At 32.4% G+C, this 5,868-nt stretch overlaps 1 non-coding gene across 1 annotated transcript; it reads right to left on the reverse strand.

The window, feature by feature from the left end:
• Positions 1-4,837: 4,837 nt before the first annotated feature.
• Positions 4,838-5,001, reverse strand: LOC129026024 (U1 spliceosomal RNA). The gene has a single exon (XR_008497406.1). It is a non-coding gene; the product is annotated as a U1 spliceosomal RNA (small nuclear RNA).
• Between the last annotated feature and the right edge of the window lie 867 nt (positions 5,002-5,868).

Raw genomic sequence — 5,868 nt, forward strand, 5'->3', positions numbered from 1 at the left:
CTACTATTTTTCTCTCAGAAATTACTGTACTTTAAAAGAATTATGCGGGAAGATCTTCTTCATAATATGGCTAAAATCTCTGAGATACTATGACTGATATATTTATGTTATCTGTTTCATAAGCTGTGCTTTTTCTAAAATTCTCTCTATATTTTTCTCAAATGAGAGCTTTTTCTGCTAAAGAAACAAATTTCTTCTTCAAATTATGTTATGTGAACTTGTAAAAAATATTAGTTAAGAATTATCATGAAACTGCCTATGAAAGGTATTCATTTGAATATAAAGCGGTAAAAAGTTAGATCATAGTGGTAGGTCACCTATTTAGGATACATCTCCAAATAAGAGAATATGGGATACCTAAATTTTGGTAATGTTTATACTCAAGATCTTTATTATTGTTATTTTTTTTTTTACCTTTCTGTACAGATATTGATAGAAACTAAATTTAAAAATTAGAATATTTTAACTGTAGTAAATGGTTCTACAATTTCTTCTTTTTTTCCTTTCAGTGGGCAGAAATAGTTTGTCTTTTAGCTACTAGCTTCTCAGCACTTATCATATATAGGATTACAAAACACACACTTTCTTTCTCTTTGCTAGATCCAGTAAATTATATCATCCAAACATCGCAGTCGTGGTAGCTTTACTTTTAGTAGAGTCTTCATATGGGATGTTCACCAATACTTCTTAACAGCCACTATTGGAAGAAAAATTGTAATGTGAGTTCCGGTACTATAGCCTGTGTGCCCCCTAGGGTGTTGAATTTAACACATATAGTGATGGTTAATCATACCAGCAAGAAGCAAATGAAACAGACAGAATATAAAATTGCAAATTAGATATCTCACCTTTGTACTTGGTTGCTTTTGCTTTATGTTGTCTCGGCAACATACTGTGGCACATATGTCTGCCTTGTTTCTTTTTCTATGCAATCAGCTTCTCCAGGGCAGGACATGGATATTGTTTCTTTCTTTGTCACAAATCTAAGACAAAATTAAAAGCATACAGAAATTTCTCAGATACTTGTAAACAGACAATATTTTGCTATATGGCTACAGACATGTTTTGACTTTTGGAGCTTCTGTCTATGCTCCCCTTCCTTCCACAACTACGGTTAATAGGCATATTTATTGAGTGTTAATAATTCTGATTTAATCATGTAAATAATCTTATGTAATTTGGAAAATGCATTATTCTCAAAAGAAGATTCTGAATCCTAGAAAGACTAATTAACTTACTCCCCAAACTGTACTTATTCCCCCAAAGTTACTCATGGCAGAGGACTCACTTGTCTTTACTCCTGCCTGCTTGACCAAACTTTACTGTATTATGTCCAGTGTATATTATTATTTTATTACTCTTTTATAATAACTTCTCTGTGAACTCAGTTATAATAGTCCGTGTTTGAAATAAGCAATAATCATAAAAATTAAAAAATAAATTAAGTGCTTTGAAAATTAGGAGCATAAACAGTATATCACCTTATTCAGTAACTTTTGGTATTTCTTGTAACCTCTTTCCTTGTATTTATAAAGTTAAATTAGTGCATTACTGATTTCTTTTGATCTTTAATGTTGGTACCCAAGATAATTTACTAGAATTGTTTTATTTATTTGAAGACAAACCAAAGTTAAGTAAGACAAGAGATAGAAAAGAGTACAATATTAGTGTCCTAAGACAGCTTCAAGACATCTTTGTTCATTTAGCTGTTTCCAAACTACAGTCCTATGTACCCAAGGAATTTTGGTCACAGTTAAGGTAAATTTCATGTAAGTGATTATTTCAGTTTCATAAAAACCTCAATACATTGACTAAACATTACTCAGAAAAAGGCTTCATACAAAGGACATTATGTTAAGTGAAATTAGCCAGGAAATATAAAAGACAAAGATTGCATCTTTTTATTTATATGTGAGAAATAACAAAGTTGATCTCATGGGGGTAGAAAATAGAATGACAGATTATTATAGGCTGTGAAAGATATTGAGCAAACAAATAAGTGAGTTAGTTGATGGGTAAAAAATACAGTTAGAAGGAATAGGTTCTAAAGTTTGATTGTATAGGAGGGAGAATATAGGTATGAATAATTTGTTATAGATTTCAAAATAAATAGAAGTTTAGATGTGGAAAGCTGTTTACACAAATATGTCGGTAATAATTTAAGGGGTGCATTAAAGAAGGACATGTTGATTTCCATTTGAACAATCCTCTCCAGGATGATTGGGAGGTGATTAGAACCAGGACAACATGATGCATTCACTTGAGGTAGCAAACTTATAGAGATGCAGCAGTAATACAGAGATAAGATTAATCTACACATATTTCTCTTACACTCTCTAAGGAACAGAAATTCCAAAATCTAAGTCTAGGCCAGAAGAGAAACATAGACGGCAAATAACAATAGGCCAACTAGGAAGGGCCATAACATAGTTGGATTACAATGTACAAATATCAGTAGCCCTGATGATGTATTTATAAGTCTCGACTAAGGTAGACTGCAAGTTGCATTCATACTGGTTGATGCTACTGCTTATGTACTATAAAAGATAAAAACATAGTATATTCTAACCAATTTGAACAAACAAATTGCTGTTCCTCAAGCTATGCAACACACTTAATATCCTATTGTTTCCAACAATGGGTGTTGAGATATTACGTCAAATAAAAAATTATATGAATTATTTAAAATCAGAAGGCGCTTATATCCTCAGTAAACCCTACATCTAACAACAAAAGCTTTAAAATAATATAGAAATAAACTAGGAGACTTACTGCTCTCAAGGAAAATTGTGACTGGCTAGCAAAGCAGTCAGAAATCTTGGCACAATAGTGATTCAAGGTACTGTGGATTCTGACAATATGCAGTTCACTGGGATTAGATGAAACCAAATTTTAGAAGCATCACTTAATAAATTCTACCACAAAAGTGCCCCAAGCACAAAAATATAATCTACTATGCTTCACACATTGTGACATATGAAAATTGTGCATATTGGTTTGAATATTTTAGAATTTCTATTAAAATATATCCATATTCTTTATCTCAACAAGAAATTAAACTATCAAACATTAAATGTGAAGAACGTGTATAATTAAAATCTTCTTGTTTTTTACATTTTTCCCCATTTTATATTTTTTCTGGTGATAAAAAATAAGGTTTCTGAGCAATACAGCTGTTATTCTGGGCAACTGTTGTAATTCAGGTAATTCCATCCCTTGGCTACATGAACTTGATGAGAAGTCATGCTGAATGTTACTTTAAATGATTAACCTGGCCGGGTGCAATGACTCACCACTTGTAATCCCAGGAGTTTGAGAGACCGAGGCGGAGGTGGGTGGACTGTGAACTCAGGAGATCCAGACCACCCTAACTAACACAGTGAAACACTGTCTCTACCAAAAATACAAAATTAGCCAGATGCATGCCTGTAATCCCAGCTACTTCGCAGGATGAAGCAGGAGAATCGCTTGAACTCGGGAGGTGGAAGTTGTAGTGAGCCAAGATCACAACCATTGCACTTCAGCCTAGGCAACAAGAGTGAAACTATCAAAAGAACAAATAAAACAAAAGAAGAAAGGGAGAAGGAAAGGCAAGAAATAAAGAAAGGAAGGAAGGTAGGAAGGAAAAGAAATGGAAAAGGAAGGAAGGGAAGAAAAGAGAAAAGAGGGAAGAAAAAAGACAAGAAATCTGCATTACTCACATTGTGGCTGATCTTCCCAGAATATTTTAACACAAATATTTGTTTTAACTTAGAAGTGCTCATAAATGGATTTTATTTATATTTTTGGTCAGTATTTGTTCTTTATGGTAAATTTCGTATTAAAGCTGGCAAAATTGTTAAGTTTTACTGCCACTGGATTTTAAGAAAGACTAAATGAATTACTTTATACTCTTATTGAAATATCACACATTTTTATGAACTAGGACAAGGTAGCACCTAATTACAAAGAAAATATCACAAGGGTAAAATAAAACATGATCCCACTTAAACTATTCTTCCTCCGATCATCTTGCCAAAGCTGTCCTAGAAATTTTTTTTTAATTTGCAGTCACAGCTGATAAGTTACAAAATATGTTATAAAATAATAATTGAAGACCATATAAGTAAATCATCAAAATGAGTTTTGAAAAAGAAAATTATTATTATTATTATTATTTAACCTGCTGATACATAAAGCCTATTGAATGAGGATATAATGGAGCATCTTCTGTTGGAGAGGTCTTATGCCCATCTAAAGCATCATGGTCAACTGGCTCCAAATTCTAAATATTTAAATATCAACAATTTGATTATAAAAGTAACTTTATACCTTATATTTTATTTTCTTCGTTAGAATAAACTTTTAAAAAATGCAAGAAAGCTGACAGCTATAACATCTTTACAATCCCTGCAAATGATTTATAATTTAGGGAAAAATTCTGAATTATTTTAGCTACATAATTTTTAGGCCATTTCACACAAGTTGCTTCCAAAAGGAAACTGCTTTTCGAGAACAAACAAACCAATGCTAATAATTTCACAAAATAAATATTTTTAAGGGCAATATTAGTACATACACATTGGCTTATGCATTTAAAAATTACTTCTCTTTTTCCCAGATATATCTGCTGCCCTTTGGGGGCTTCCCTCAGCCACCTCATCTAGACAAAGTTCTCAAGCATTTGCAAGTGTCATCCTAGCACTATTTGATTTTTCTAATAAATAACAATTTGATGTTTTATTGTTTTGTACTGGCGGACAACAATTTTTGTAGGCATATTTAATTCTTTCCAGTTTATGGTTTTCTTTCAATTTTCTATATACACGAAATGACTCAATTTTCTTTCTTTTTTTCCCACATGAAAGCACAAACACAGTCCTTCACTTCCACAAATTATGCAGTTGAGTTTCCCACATTTGGGGAAATCTCATGGGTCAACACATCTAGAGTGCAATAGATCTGCCTTTCCTTGGGAAAGCCACCTTCGTGATCATGGTGTCTCCCCTGGCAGGGAAGTATCCATTTTCTTTTTAAGAATTCCATTAGCCTTTGAAAGAAAATACAAATATAAATGTAATAGAATTCAGAATAATTTTCAGTATCAGCTTAAAATGTTAATTTCAATCATCCATGATTATTCTTTTCTAAAAGAGTTCTTAATTCTGACACAGGCTTCTACAAAATTGTAAGAAAAAACAGTATGATAAACAACGAAATGACTGCTAAATAAAACTACCATACATTTTATGCACTGATATACTCATTTTTGATACTGACTCTTAGAGTGTTCTATTGTATCTAACAGCCATTCTCGGTCTTCTGGAATTTTATCATGTGCACTATGAGCTTTAAAAATAATCAGATGAAAATAATTTACAATATGTAGTAGCTAATATTTTACTGCCTAATGTGTGTCATTCAGAACAAGTTTTTGAGGTAATCTAATTAATATCAGTTAGTTTCCTAAGCAGGTAGCATTAGTAAATCCATTTAACAAATAAAAAATCAATTACAGTTAGAACAAATACTTTACCAATTATTACAGATTTAGCCAGTTGAGGAGCTAGTTAGCAATCTGACCCAATCATCTGATCTTTTGGTGTACTATCAATTTAAAATATTATGGTTAAGTATACTATCCATGCATTACTACAAGTGAATTAAAAACTGTAATGCTATAATACTTTTCATAGTTCTATTTTTTATTCTATACTTAGGATTATGCTCCCTGGCCCAGGCTGGACTACAGGGACAAGATGATAGCTGATAGCTCAATGAGGCCTCATGCCCCAGGGTTCATGGAACACTCCTGCCTCAGCCATCCAGCTACTTGGGATTAGAAAAATGCACCACCATGTCCCACTCACCTCATTATTTTTACTAAAT

Source organism: Pongo pygmaeus, chromosome Y (genome assembly GCF_028885625.2).
Source record: "Pongo pygmaeus isolate AG05252 chromosome Y, NHGRI_mPonPyg2-v2.0_pri, whole genome shotgun sequence".
Lineage (NCBI taxonomy): Eukaryota > Metazoa > Chordata > Mammalia > Primates > Hominidae > Pongo > Pongo pygmaeus.